We start from the raw sequence: 16,630 nt of genomic DNA on the forward strand, positions 1-16,630 counted from the left end.
TGATTTTAAAAACACAGACAAAGTGATTGTCAAAGTGCGATGATTAACAATTACATAATAAATGTTGATAAATAAAAAAATCAGATGATATCAAATATAATGAAGGGATTCACTCACCGGTCGTTGCATTACATCTTTAGTTGTCTACGCTTGTAGCTGCATCTGGAAAAATCAATATATATATATACATTAGTCATTAAAAATAATCGTGCATTTTATATATGTTAATTACAAAATATTAATATTTTTGTTTGGATTAAAACATAACAATATGCAGTAAATTGTGCAATTGCGTATTAACAAATTTTAATAAATATTTAATAAATATCTTCAAACACTTCTAAATATTCAATAAATACAAATTGTAATTGTGTGTGTTGTGTGTGTATGTCGCATGATATCTTTTGTTTTCCATTCATAGTCTGACGTTGTCACGTAGTTAAATAAATATAACAGGTCCATAGTATAAGAAAAGAAATAAGAGAAAAAGGAAAAATTAAAAGAAAAAAATAGGGAAATACGAATGTAATGCCTTTTCACGTTTGTTTCTCCTCATCTGTTGCCTTATTCAAGTTTCCATCTTTGTCCGAGCAGCACACGCTTTCGTTACAGAAGCCGCTGCTTGTTGAAATACCAAGAGATTAAATTCTAAAATACCAGACTTGTGCATCTCGCTTTTCTCTCTCTCTCTTTCTCGTTCTGTGTTTACTTGTCTACTCTATTTACCTGATACATTGCGTGAATTTTACCAGCAAAGTTGGAGCCAGCATTGGGAATTCAAGACTCCATTATCATACTGCAATTCTATTATTTCTAAACTCATAATTTATGCACATTAAAAATAAATAAATAAATATTAAACAAATAAATCAATAAATGGTCAAAAGAAATTTCAGTTTTTCGCAAAGTTATATAAATAATTTTTTTAATCTATTTCATAAAATTGAAAGGTTAAAAGTAGCATGAGGCTCTTATTAGTTTATTACTCAGATACTGTCTCATTTTAATTCCACAAACGCACATGCATTATGATGCATTTCTATCTTTTGTAGAAAATGATATCACTTTTACGCCGTAATGGATAGTGCAGTTTAGAGAATATCGCCGGAACGTGAAAATTTGATTTCGTAGAACAAGTGGATCGAGTGGATTATTTCATTTCAGCCTTTAGAAATTAATGATTAAGGACGATCGCTTTTCTGGAAAACATTGTTTTGGAGATTCACGTTTTTTGCAACTCACACTATTTATGATTAATTGCAAGCAGTCATTTAAAAAATAATAATTAAATTAGTAATTATATCCATTTTTTTTATTTCTTATAGCAAAAGCAAAAGTTATTATATGATAAATCTTGCAGAGTTCAAGAATATTTTATATTATCTCTTGACTGCATTAAAGTGAAAAATATATATAAATTTGTCATGTATATTTTAAAGCGATAATGTTTAGTTTTTTTTCAACGTAAATTTTAACATTAAATTAGTTTTCTCTGACATATTTTGTTTTATAAAACAAGAATTGTAATTTTTATAAATAATTTATTTTAATAAAATTATTATGTGACTTGTAATTAGATTAATTTCATTTCATAATAAGATTAAATTATATTCCAGTTCTCATGCTACACATAGCGCGCGAATCTCTGTGGAACTGCTATCACGAAAATTGCACGTATCCTCAAATTATCTTAGTTTGAATATTTCAAACTTTACCCCGGTATTGTGCAATACGCTGGTAAACTCTTAATGCGCGAAGTAAGTTACTCCGAAAAGCTATGTCGAAGAAGGTATTCGACGTTGCTTTTAGGTATACAAATAGTTAAATTTCTTTCTCGAGTAGTGCTTCGCAAAGTTCGCTTAATCAAACTTTAAAAACGTATTGTCTGACTGAAATTGGAAATTGGTTCAAAGAATCGATTGAAAGTTGTGTTGGACCATTGGCCACATTCTTCGAAAGTTTTCGGGGTTTGCAGCGTTCCAAGAAGTATCCTGATAATAAAGTTCCACATTAGGAGTTCATGAAAATAAAATCCTTAAAATTGTAAGGATTCCAAAAGAAAATTCGTAAATGTAAAATAATTCCAAACAATTCAAAGTTGCCACAAAGTTGCGATAAACTTGCCTATTCGCAAATTATTAATCGCAGACGCAAAAGGAAGTTTGCGGCGATGACGTTAACAATTATCGCACGTAGGAAGTACAATGCGGCGTAGTTACTTAGAAACATCTGGCGTGTTTTGTCAGACGCGTATGTAAATGGACATGATTATACATTATTATCTCAACAATCATTTATGTGCCATCGCGACAGCTTCATTTTTACTGTGAACGTTGACGGCTTACATTATCTCACACATTAATGATTCATGAATCAACAATGCATAATGATAAATGGGTTAATATTCAAAATTTTCCTTTCTTTTCATTTTTAAATCGTAATCATTTATCAGTAATTATGTTTTCTCTTTTAACATTTATAAGCCGGATATTAAAAATTATTTTTGTATTAATACTAAAACTTATTAATGTAACGTTTATGGTTTTAATTAATTTTGTTTTTCAATTTTACGTTATATTGAGATAACAAATACAAATTTAATTGTTTTATAAAATTAAAACCTGCGGCATTTCTAAATTACCCACGAGAAAATCGACCACTGTCTACATGATTAACTGAATAATCAATATGTTTGGCAAGTAGCCTTAAATATTGAGAATTTAAATTGTACAAGTTCCGCAGTAGCTGGCAACAAGACAGCGTGTCTCGGAATAATTTACGTCACTACGACATAATGGATGCAACAAAGCGTTCCTCACGCGAATTACGGTGGCACACTGCCAATAAGGTCGAAGTTATAAATTATCACTTTTTCCCGGCAAAAACTACATAGTCGATTCGTGCCGAAGCGCTTCGATATTCCTCGCGCGTCCTAAAGCATTTCTTTCGCAATTCTCACCGTGGTATCGCCATTGAGAACATTCGAAGTAATTACAACCGAGTCATCGGAGAAAATTATGGGGAAAAATACATTTGCTCTCCGGAAACTTTCCAAGTGCCACTTCCCGTAAGACTTTCAGAAAATTGTCTCGAGAAGTGGTCGGAAAAATATAACTCTTGACAATTTTTAAAACAATCCCTGAGTATTTATCTCCATGCGGGAGTGTTCGCCAAATGTAAGAGTGCACAGAAATGACATCCGCAGCATCGAATAAAAGAACTGCGTTCTCCAAACACGAGGCTCAAGAGCTCAACAGCACACCTACACGCAGTCGTATGTCTCGATACAAAACACACATCGTTGCAGAGATGACGCAGGCCAGACTGGTCGAAAGATCCGACGGATACCCCACTTTCTACGATCCAGAAGATCATTGTGGATCAAATGCGAGATCAGGCACGTGCAAACCGGGCGTGCGTCACAAAAGGGCACCAAACACGAAAGCCGAATAATAAATATTGCAAAGAGAACACGAGTCCGCTTAAAAATGAACTCAATCGTTCACCATATTTAATCGGAAATGTCCACATACATTTTTTCAAGATCATCCATGCACGTAAAGAATAAATTCTTTAAAAATAAATATATTTAATATTAAGCCATTAATTATGATGTCCGAAAAAAAATAACAGTGTGTCAAAAAGTCACTTAACACAACAGTTATTTTATTAAAACTATTTTCTCAAACTATTTTCATTAAGCTACGTGAAATGTTGCGAAACTTATCACTGACAAATTTTAAATATTTATTGTGAGTACCAAAATGGAAATACTGTTTTGCATATAATCATTCTGCCATAGTTTAAACGTACCGAAACAGACAGTAGAACTCCATTGCAGATGCTGCATTTCCATGCGCTCTCTTTCTCTCTGTCTCTCCTATCCGTCATTATTACGCAACTCGAGATTGCAGCGGAGCGGGCGGGTACGTTATATGACTCGAGTATCGGCCCGAAAGGTGGTGGCTACGACGGTGGAGAAGGTGGTGGGAACAGCACGCGGTCGGTCCAAACTCCGCGAGAGCTGCATGTAGTCGACGGTCGGAACGGAAAGCAGCACGGACGAGCGGGCGAGTCCGTCTCCGGGATCCAAAGCGGGAGTGTGCGCACCGGAAGCGGAGCGCGGGAATCGTCGAGTACGAAGTGTTCGTTTGATTTTTAATTTCCTTTGCTATTTTTTTTTTTTTTCTTTCTTTAAATCTGACTCGCGAGCATAAGTGACCTATTCATTAATCTTTTGCTAGCTCTGATTAGATATCGCGTGCGCTTATTAAGTGTGTTGATACTATCAACTATCAAAAGTAGGTACTTGAAACGTTCATCATAAATGCCGGAGAAGAAAAGACGGTTTTAGATGAGAGATTGATGAGTGCGTACGAATCGTTGATAGATTGCGGCGATAAGTCAACGCGAATTGGAAACGCATTTATTGAAAGCATCAACGTCTCATAGGTAAGAGTTTTTTACGTATGAAACAAAAAACTCGCGAAAAAAACATTTCCATAATGAATGAAATTGAAATAATGATTCTTGATAATCTGACTCTTTGGATGCTCCATCACGCAAATACAAAAACCGGTTTCCACAAAAGAATGTAACAGGTTTTCATGGCTCAAACATAAAAATGCAAATCTTAGGCATACCGGATACGAGACTTTCTTCGAGAAAACAGTTACACAAACTCTACTAAAAAATTTAAAAAGTAACTAAAGAAGACAATAAATATCTATAATTACAGTAGATTATTCGGAAATTCTTGAAACAATTTGATTAATATTGTTTACATCTTAAGAATTTTTAAACAAATGTTCATGTATCCTAACGTATGCATTGCAAACTAATACAAATAATTAGAATAATAAATAATTATTTCAATATTGACTATTGTAGATACAACTCTATTGTATGCAGATACTTTGAAACTTATTTTGAAGGATGCGAATCTGATCTTTTCTTCATTTCTTACTTTTTATACGAATAAAAAATAAAAAACCAAGTTTTACGTCATTACAACCACTCGTCAAAAGTCATGAATAACATAAATAGGGATTAAGTAACATAAAATATTCATAAAGCCGTTTAAGAAATTTCTTTATCATGTAAATTATCGAATGCTAAATCAAATAATCTCGACGCATATAATTCGCGCTTCAGAAGTTTAACGTCCGTAAATCGCGCGCAGTTACGGACGAATGCATTATTGTATAGCTAGGTAGGTAACAATTTGGTTGTGACCAACTTCGCCGTGGCACAACCGGTAATGTCGACCAATTAATGGAACGTTATTAATTCGATCTGGACTTTAAAGGCGTCACCAATCGTGCGCGCTCATGTGCGACGCGATAAAATACGTCGAGTCGATGACGAACAGTCTCACCGATTAATGAGATTAATTCACGAGCATTGCGGCAAATTGCGGAGAGAATGCGTCATTTTAATACACGTGGACACGGCGCCAACATATGGCAGCGTATTTTATGTATGGACCAATACTATAAGTTCTATGAGAAATAAACTCAACGAATATCTATGATGACTTACATAAAATAAGTATATTAGAATTAATGTGAAAAAAACTTTATTATAATATATTTCTCTTTGGTAAACTTCGATATATCAAAATTGATATTAACTATCAATATTTTCAAATTTACACACACTATATGTCTTTTATTAATTATAATATTATTATTTAAAGAAAAAATTTTTAATTTACTGTTTCTCTATTTACATTAGAGTTAGAAATCTTCCTAATACATTTTAAAATTCTACTTAAAAAAATAAAATATACTTTTTTAAAAGGAGAAAAGAATCCTTAAGTAAAAGAAAGCATTATAAATTATCATATATGTTTTATTAATTTAAATTTTGTTCACACGTCTTAAATCATGATGCAAGAAGCGCTGCTGTACGATAGATTAATCTGATTAAATTGAAACTAAACGATATTTAATCGAGTCGCTACATTGTCCATTAGATCCGATCAATGCGCACAAATTATCTTGTACGATAAACACTATTCAATGCAAATTGAACAGATAATAATTGTACCATGTGTATATGCAAATGTTCCTACAACAGAAAAGAGCGGCAGACAAGAAAATGAAGATTATAATTACTATTTGAGATATAAAATTCACAATTAGCTAAAATTTTCCCTTGCTACGGCAAAAATTTATGACTACCTGTAAACCATAAATGCACGTAATTAACTTTAGCATAGAAATTTCCACATAAAACATCTCTTGCATTATTTCGAAAATCGCTTTGGCCGTATTTGCCTAGAGATTGACCAAACAAACCAGCAGATAGACGTAACTTCAACTTTATTTAGTCAAGAGTATGGAAATTTTATTAGATCACTCGAAGGAACGCTAATAGCGCGATGATTCTGCAAGATCGAGCGCGTGTCTCGAGGTGCGATCGATTGAAAAGAAGCAGCGAGAAATGTTGAACCAATTGTATCGACGGGATATGATTAATTTAGAACGACTTCGCCAGGAGCTGGCAAGACCGGCGACATACAAATCGCGGGATCGTTTATAGTCTGCCCCGTGTATCGGTATCGATCCAATTGCAATATTGGTTTGCACCAACGACGGTCGTGAACGAGTGGGTCGACCGCGGTACTGCATCATTAATTCAGTCTGCCGTCTAGGTAAAAGGACGAACGACGTCATGGAGAAATGATGCACGCGATCGCGATTCGAAATGTCATACTCCGAGGATATATGCATCTATGCGCGCAATACAGCCCCCGTTTAACGGAATCATATGTAATTCCGAAGTGATGCGATTGTGATCGATGTGCCAACCGCGGTATCTGTGTTCGGTTATTCCGACAAGAGAAGCTTACGTGGGCGTGGCTGAATAAAGTATTAATACAGATTTTCGCAGAATTTATAGATCAAATAAGCAATTTATAGATGAAGTGAGTTAGAAAAGAAAGCTGATACAAAAATTTACGAAAAAAAATTATCAAATCCGTAATGATTCGAAGAATCAAAAACATTTTTATATATAATGCTTATAAATATGATACGAGAACACGCGCTTCTTCTTTGCTTTGGATTTATAGCAGCAAATGGGATGTCAAAGGGATATTAATATTCACAAGCAGGTATTAATGAGCCCCCGATCATCCCTATGATCTAGTACAATGCCCCGTGAAAGATGCATAGCCACACATTTGGACGTCTATAAGCTTAATCACATTAATCAAGGTGGATCTCGTGCGCTGACCGATAGTACAAAGACGCGGATAGACGCTATTTCCCGGCTTTCCTTTCTGATTTCTTCCGCAGCCGTGATTTCCTTTGTACGTATTGTCCCCGTCTTTCATTCCCGGTTAATTCCACATTCGTCTTACAGCATCTTACGGACGAACAATGAGACGAATATACGTCTCATTCAAAATGGACGACGCTTTTACTGTGATATTATCTTGCCCCGGCCGACATTACAGTAAATGAAAAGAGCCATTCTCTTTTAAAACGTTTATTCGTAAGAAAACAATTCTCGCTGGCTGTTTAGAGCAAGACAGAATTAACGCGTTGAAAGATATGAATTTTTCTCTCATCCCTCGACATTATTAACTAATTAAAATAAAGAACATAAGAAATTCTGTGTGTAGAAATATTACGACGCGTTTTATTCTGGAAATATTCTCACGAAGGATTAATTAATTAGAATTTTATTTTTGGAGCAATTTTTTAAAATATTATTAAACAGCAGAATTTCTCATATAATATTCGCGTTCAGAAATTAGATAATTAACTTGAATGCACCTTTTTCTCTTCGCACGAAAGCAAATAACCCAATCGCATTCCGCGATTCTTATCGCGAAAAATAATGCGTCTCTCTAATTGCGAGTGATATCGATCGTTGATGCACACCGCTGTAACAATGCATGAAAACGATACAGGAGCTATAGAGGGTCACGTGCACAGCCGCTTCGTTAATAACGCCATTAGTCGAGACACTGTCACGTTAGTAACTGACTAATAGCCAGCAGGAGACACTTCGATCCCCTTTCCTTGCTCCTCACCTGACTCGCCTGTCTATATTATATCAAAATTAACGTTTCTATCGTGAGATTTAAGCTTTTTTTTCAACGATAATCTCGTTCTTTTGTCATAATTGACTGTCGCGGTATTGAAGCACAATTCCGTGAACTATCGCGAAAAATAATCGCCTTCAAAATATTAGACTATATATAATCTAAGAAACCCAATATTGCATAAACCCAATTTAATTCTCTTTTAGAAACATCACACGCTCCATTAGTGATTTCCCGGAATATTTAACTAAGCGTTTAAAAACGCTTTCATTAAAAATTTATTCCTCGATATCTCGGCAAAAATTCTTAATTGAAAAACGACGATCATATTCGACCCGACCAAACTACGAACGAGAAATGAAGACACTTTTAATGTTATTATTTTTATATGCATATTCAATTCACAAGTGCGACTCATGTTTTATTGATATAAAAAAAGTTCTTCATATTTTATCCATTTTTATGCATTTATATTTATAAAACAGAAATACAGTAATGATTTTTATGTGTGCCAATACGTACGCCCGCCTCCTCTTTTAGCGACAGTTATGTAAAGAAGAACATGCCAGTACGCACTTGGAAGATTGACTCGAATAATAATACAATTAAAGGAAAGCTTACATGTGTAATCCAGTGTGAAACCCGATGTAAGCTAATCGCAAGAGATATTTGCGCGACCAAACATATCATTTAATACAAGATTCAAGCCAAAATAATTTTGTTTCAACACAACAAATTATTAATAAGTCAATTATCTCGTATTGCATATCAATGTTTACCAGCGAAGGCGCTGCGAAAACTAATGAATTAAAAACAGCGAAAAAATATCTTGAATCAACTGATAAAGCATTACATACTAATAGCATTTATAAAGATACATGCGGTATTGGCGTTATCGCTATAAGATGTAACGCAATGTCAACTCATTTCACACATTTTAAATCTAAAAACAAGAAATAACGATAAAATAAAAATATAATATTTTAATAACATGGATTAGTTATTTTTGTAGAATATATATTTTCCTTAATGCTTAATAGAGATTAGGGAAAATCCTGGTGAGATTTCACATTGAATAAAATGCTGATTTCCAGGCTTTTCCGAGAAAAATAGTTTTATATTTTCTATTTATACTTTCGCTTCTCGAAAAGACGACGATTCTATTGGATATAAAAGTTTCCGCTAGCAAAGGTTAAGTAACGTTTCAATTTTCACGAAAAGTTTTCACTCCCATGCCATCGATCGCCCATAACGAAACCTTTCGGCCCTCTATGCCCAGGAAAGTGTATCATTTCTTAGCTTAGCTTCTTTCGAAATTAACAAAATACTTTCCTGAGGCTTTTTGAGTAATCCGATACTCCTTCCGTCGAAATTCGAAAGGTCGCACTTAACATTTTATGCGCTTTCAGTAAAGCTTTCTAAAGAATTGCAAATCCGGAGAATAATTCAGTTGAAAAGATGAGGGGTTCACTCATCGATTAAGGTTTCCGCATTGCGTTATTGCTTTGGAGTTTACGTGCCAAACGAAAACCGTAAGATAACTTGAAGACGTGCCAATTTTAACAGATAAGAAAAATGCAATTAATACATCATATATTTATGAGCTTAAAATATAACACACCAATATGTCATGTGATTAAGACTAACTGAGAAAAGAAACTTAAGTCGTTAATAAAAAATTCGATATTTTTTACAAAATCTTTAAAAATATTATTTTTTAAACATACTATATTTAAAAGATTAATTCAATTTGAGATTTTAACGAAACACTAAAATACTTTATTGCTCAAAACTATAAATAAAAATAAAGAAAGATTTTGCAGTTTTTCAAGTTTGATTGCATAACGAGGATTGCATCCGATTTCATATAGACGTTCAGATAATTGTTCCGATAGGTTTTGATACACGTTTTCTCATATGAATTATTCGTTTGCGTCGGTTGAAAAACATTTCAGTAGAACAAATTCGTTCAATCAACAACGACATCAGTAACCATTATTCGCGCCGACGCAAAAACGAAAACTTATGGACGGCTTATATCACTATTTTTCGTCTTGATTTTCGCTTAGGTTTCATATATATTTTATAATACATCGTATTTCACAAGAATAAAGTGTCCCTGTGGCTAGAAATTTTGGACCCTTATACATAATTTATTGCAGCAATTAAATCTCGTATTAAAATTCTGAGAAAGTCAGCACAATTTTAAATAAGTAGTAAACTTATTTAATTATTTTCCAAACGTTGCATATATGAAAAGCTTTTCATTTCTATCTTACTCGAAAATTATTGATAGATCGGTGCTTATACGAAGAAGAAATTCACTCTTAAATGACACGAGAATGCACATCTAAAATTAAACTCGGAGTTTCTAAGATACATTCACTATATTGGATGAAATTAATGGATTTATGAACTACGTTTGGCTAGAAGGCACCACCTTAGAGAAAAGATTTCTCACAGCACCGCGAAACAAAATGTCAGCAGCGTGAATAAGAAATAACGCGCAATACTATGCATTCGGAAATGCTTTGAAGTAGACTGTATTATTTACTATACTGACTGCACACATAGTATGCGCGTCGTAAAGCGACGATGTATGGTTCCCCGAGGTTCTCGCTTTATGTTAGAAGCAAATAATACGGCATATTTGCCAGAAACCCGGAAGCTGTGGTTTTCTGCCGTCAGGACAGATTCGCATATCGACTCTGAGCGACATATCGCTGAAGCACTTTCAATTATTTAAAGTTAAAATTATACGGACGGCATTAATTAATGGACTACGCTTGATTTAATGTCAAAGGTACGACCGCTATCAGACAACAGGCTTTTTAGCTTCAATGAATGTTTTATATCATATTATGACATTATGTGGAAATTTATGCAGCAGTTATATATTACCATTATATACCATTTTATATATACCATTTTCATTCTCGCCAATATATTTTGACGTTAAAATCATAGAAATATGACGCGCAATTGTCGCCTCACATACGCATTTTTGTCGCTTTTACTTTATTAAACTACGTTGAAATTTTTCAATACAAAAAAAGTCCATCGAATAAATAAATGCGCATAACTGGCACCAATAAATAAGTTACGCTTGGAGGAGCGTAAACGCCGTGCGTTTGGCATGTTCATTATTAGATGCCTTCACGGGTAAACGCGTCTGCGTAACGCGCAAACACTCGCGATGTAATTACGATTTAATTAATGTACGGTGCCGCCACCCACCCTCATCCTGATTACGCCGGGCTCGCAAGCGATTTGTCCTTCGAATAAAGGAAGGAAAAATAGAAATGTGTGTCCCGCGCGCGCGACGCACTTGTTCCTGGAATAATAATTAATTATCCAAAGCCTCCTCGGCATGCCATTCGCGGCTGATTAATGCCTCGCGGGCATGAATCTTAATTAAGACGCCGGATCAACCGCGAGAGACTTTAGCAACCTGTCTTCGACTGACATGAGAACTTCTGCTTTTGTTGTACAATTTATCCGATTGCTTCGAAAAAAATTATCAAAGACGTAATTAAGCTGCTGCATTATTGAACTCCTTCGGCATGCAAAACATCGCATGATATGCAACGATAAATTCTGATACATTTAGAACAGAAATTAAATTCTCTTATTATATTAAACTGGTACTTTGATATTGAAATATTTTAATTCCTTTTATTAAACATATTTCTTCATTATATTTCTCATTATTTTTCTACGTATAATTCTTGAATAAGTAATTAAAAAGTTAATCAGTAGTAGATATGTATATTTAACATTTAATTCTATGAACAAAATTATATTGTGGTACATAAGACATGCAGCTGATGCATAATAAAAAAAGATGTACTTCTCTCTCGGTTGCTGGGATATTAAAATACCAAGTATTAATTAGGAATGCCAAAGTTTGAGCATGCGATATTAAAGCGTGACGCAAAGTAATTACGAAACCCTATATTATATTAACTACATTCCTACGATGAGCATTTATTACGTTTCAGTAGTCGATCAGAAAATCTTCCAAGCATTGCAATTCGTGACTGCCGTATTTTATGCACAAAACAAAGATAATTCTTCCTCACGCAAAGCAATTATCATCTCATAAAACTGTGACGTAATGCAGAAATCACTTTATTTACGTTGTAAGTAGTAGATATGTCAATCTATGCGAAGATTTAATGTATGCTAATAAAAGTTCTTTTATATTAAAATATTATGCAATTTAACATTGCACAATATATGTGTATGTTCATCAATATTTTCTTTTTGAAGAAAATTGATGTTTTTACAAGTGCACAATGTGATAAATGCGCTTATCAGACTTCCAATACTGTTAAGTGCTAATCGAGGAACATGAGAGTCAAATAATCTCGTCCATTTTTTGATAAAATTATTATAAGTTACGATGTTCTTATCGAGTTGCTTACGGATTCAATTTCTGTAATATTAGCTATAATCAGAAGCGGACACAATGACGAAATGAAGTATTTGACTGCGGGCGATATATGGAAATGCGTCTGACATACTATCGTAAATTATGACTCGCAAGTAACGAGGCAATTCCGACGTGGTGGCACACTTTTATCATTTCTGCGTTACGCAATTTACCGAGGAAACGCGAGATTCTCACGTTTTCTTGCGCTTTCTCCGCGTAATCGCAAAAAAAGTCAGTTGATCATTCCATTATAAACAATCTGTTCGTTTTTCTCTCTTGCATCATCTCCTCGAGCATTTCTCAGTGATATAAAAAGGTGGAAAATATTAACTTTCTTTTTTATGCTTTTACTTTAAGGACAAGTTTAATTTCCATCAGTAGTACGCTTTTTAATCACAATAAATAAGCTTTTTCATCGCAGCAAAAGAAAAATTAATAAGATCTTAAAGTAAAAAAAAATAATATTTTAACGCTGAGAAGTGTTTTTTAAAAACATTACAAGATAAATCTCATGTGAAATAATTAATACAATGCAAAATTACTAAACTGTTAATTTAAAAAATGTATAAATTATGCAGATAATTTATTATCATCGTGTTTATGAATTTTTCACATTTTTTTTGTAAAAAGTCAACAACGCGGAGGAGCCGTTCTCAAAGTCATCGCATTTCTCCCAATTCGCGTCGGTGCTATGCGAGCATGTATCGCGATTTACGTACATACATACGCGTATCCCTCATTTGTCGATCGGATGCGGATACAATGGCGAGACAAAATGCAGATAAATGTGCATTCCGCGGTTCTACGTGCTTCGCATACACAAACAACGTGAACACGTGGCGCCCGGTTTTTATAGCGATCGCGATCACAGGATCGAGACCCGCGCGATCACATTCATTCGTTGGCATTCACGGATCGTTCCCGGCCTCGTCGAGTGTTAAATGTTTTTCTGTAAAATGCTGTACGTTCCAGTGATGTTTAAATGATTCCCTGCTGATCGTAACAGGTGGCAACCGGCTCTGCCGACATGGTCACGTTAGTCAATCGAAGAAACGCGGGCAAAAACGATTCTCCGCGTTCGATGTGTTCAATTATAAATGGAAACGTTTCTAAACGTGAAGGTGTGAAAGCCGCTTTTTTTCCAACTTTACTAAAGCTGCAACGTGTATTTTCGCGGAAAATATATGGTGCGAGTAAAATTTAAAAAAATTCGGGTTATAAAGAGCTTATATGTCTGGTTTCATTCTAATAAACGACTTTTTCAACGTCGTAGAGTTTCTGACAATCGCGAGACTTCGTCTTACATACGCGGTTTACAGCGTTTGAACTTGAGCATCAAACAGGTACGTTCGTGGCAGCTTGCAATTTTCTCGATGCACATTCCTTGGATGACACGCATCTCCTCGCGCGTAAACATCTGTCAGGTTTTATTGCAATATCATGCAATTTCTTACATGATAGCGCATGCATTTTTATAATTGCTAAAATTACCGCTAACAACAATTACTGCATACTCCTTAGAGTATCGAGGAAAGATTAATAATACGTAAATACTATTAAGATAAAAATTTACAAATTTAAATTTAGGTAAATTTATCATGCCGATTTGTTGCCAATATAAAGATGCAAATGCAAGTATCACAGAATTACGAAAATAAGATGTTTTGCGTCAACAAAAAATACTATAGGTCTGGAAAACTATCACATCTAATTGAAACATCATTACTATTAACGATCAATTTATCTGTTGATGTCAAATTTGCATCAATAATTAAAACCACCATTCGTTATGATGAGATAATTGATATTCAAACATCAAAGTTATAATTAATTAAGGGAGCGTTTAAAATTACAGCGTGCAATTCTGTGAATTGTGTGCGCGGATAATGCAGAAATAGTTTGATGTGGGTTTACGCGAAACCTTATTCGATGTATTTGTAAGCGATAATGCGCGCAACTATTCCCGATACGCTCGTGTTGGCAAATCATAGAAGAACACTACACCGCAGTAGAGTTCAATCTCGCAGGGAAACGCCTAATTGCGGTGAATTTGGAACAACTGTTTCCCTAATTAGATCCTCAAGCCAATTTTAGACTTTAGAATCATCCTTACAACTTTGAGACTATATTAGCTCTCCGCTATATTAACTTTGAAATAAAAAAAAGGAAGCATAAATCTGTGAAAATAAAAGTAATAATAAATATAATAATTAGTAAATAATTGTAAATATTTACACAAATATCTATTTTAATACAAAACTAAATCTAATAAGTTTTTTGTTATTTTACTTCATTTAAATTACTTTAAAGTTTAAAAATTTTTATCGCGTGTTTATATCTCACGCAGAGATGCAATGTCTAATTTAATTATTTCTTTATTCTTTATTGTTGCACAATTTGTTTAATATATGATTGTAAAATTGACAGAATCGGGAATGTTATTTTGCAATTCTTATTAGGAAGTCGCTAGTTTGCACCTCGTTTGTGCCATTGATCGAACCCTAGCATAGAGGGGTCGTTTTGGCTTTAATGGAACTTTGCCCGAACGGCGACGAATGCGGATCTTGCGCATCTCGCTATTGCATTCATTGGCCTACTTTGGACCGTACAATTGATCCGCATACCGACTTCGTGTCGAATTGCACTTCAATCCCTACGTGCATCGGGCGACTGCAAGCGGCGCCTCGCGTGCCACGAAGTATAACGTTACGCCTTTCATTATTCTATCATCTACTAAAAATGAAAAATGGAATACCGCATATTATCGATGCTTTAGTCGACTTTTACGCTCTAGAAAAATGCTTACAATGTGAACGTAGCAGTATTATAGAGCATGCTCCTCTTTGAAGCAAAGTGAAGTTCTGACAGGTTGTATCGTCACGCAAACAAAAGGTTTAATCCTTGCGAAATGATAGTCACGCAATTCTTGTTCAGGAAATGATTAATGGTTAATATTATACCAAATGTATCTACTCGTTGATTTATTGGTTAGTACTGATTTATAATAATAAATAGAATGTATATCGATCGATATAATACCACTATATGAATTATGCTTTGCGTGCAAAGTTCCAAGAGTTATAAATTTTACTTTTGTAGTCAAGACACTTCTCAGACATGAATCTTTACAAAGATATAATTTGTTGTTTAATTTGTCTTCAATTTGCAAAATAATTCCATGATTTAAAAGCAGATTTAATGATCAGCGTGGACTCCATTAAAGTTAAAATGTTTTATTAAATCAATTGAAATGTTTTATTTAAACGCGCCCCAACTTTGCACCGACTTCAATGGAACTGACTTATAATGGAAAAAATATTCCCGGTCAGGAAGGTATATGAATTTTTATGAATAAGGAAAGAGCCAATCGCCGTTGTGTCGAAAAAAGTGATCTCATCCTACACGTGTCAACCATCTTATTTCTTCCTCTCTGCGCTGTGCTTTATCTTGAGGGCCACGGATTCAATTTAAATTTCATATTTTTACGTTTGAACCACGTTTGGCCACGAGTCATCGAATCTCAATTGCAGATTGCTCGTCCCTATACGCGAACAAGCACGTGTTTACACAATTCCGCACAACTCGCAATTTAATGAGGATGACGCCTCCGCAGAATCGATTTGATGTTAGGCGATTACCTTAGCTATAAATATACCACGTTCGTGCAGCTATTGACTTTAGGAGTGGTTTTACGCGACAGTATACGGAATTGACAAATCTACCGCATTTACTATACATCAAATCGATTATTAGCACGATTTCAACTGCAATACTTGTGCTGCGATGCTTACTCCACCCATGATTTTACGCGATAACGTATAAAGAGTATCAACAACGGTCTCGCATTTCTCTTTGTGGTAATTATAATGATTACTACTTCAATATTTGTACAGATATCAAGAGAATTGTTTTACATGAAAGCATATATGATATTAGTCAGCATTGTCAAATATTATAAATTGAGAAAAAAATCGTTAAAATTTGATTCGATATTGAAATATATAACAATATACTATGTGAGCCATTTTTATTACAAGCATTTTTCAATTCTATTTTATCAGTAGAAAAAATATTATAATTCCATGTAGTTTGATATTTAATATTCTGTTCCTATTATGTGTGACGACAAAAACTTC

General features: G+C 34.3%; 1 protein-coding gene and 2 long non-coding RNA genes across 3 annotated transcripts in view; 2 read left to right on the forward strand and 1 right to left on the reverse strand.

Moving 5' to 3' along the window:
- Positions 1-16,630, reverse strand: part of LOC105670496 (uncharacterized) — a 170,866-nt gene that overhangs the window by 141,482 nt on the left and 12,754 nt on the right. Inside the window, exon 2 of the long non-coding RNA XR_010888720.1 lies at positions 118-162. This is a non-coding gene — a long non-coding RNA (uncharacterized lncRNA). The remainder of the gene's footprint in view (positions 1-117; positions 163-16,630) is intronic.
- LOC105670491 (calcium/calmodulin-dependent protein kinase kinase 1) overlaps positions 1-16,630 on the forward strand; it is a 65,036-nt gene that overhangs the window by 24,731 nt on the left and 23,675 nt on the right. The window lies entirely within an intron of this gene.
- On the forward strand, positions 4,460-5,786 carry LOC136998117 (uncharacterized). Its single transcript, XR_010888722.1, has 2 exons — positions 4,460-4,702; positions 4,891-5,786. It is a non-coding gene; the product is annotated as an uncharacterized lncRNA (long non-coding RNA).

The sequence above is a fragment of the Linepithema humile genome, chromosome 2 (assembly GCF_040581485.1).
Source record: "Linepithema humile isolate Giens D197 chromosome 2, Lhum_UNIL_v1.0, whole genome shotgun sequence".
NCBI lineage: Eukaryota > Metazoa > Arthropoda > Insecta > Hymenoptera > Formicidae > Linepithema > Linepithema humile.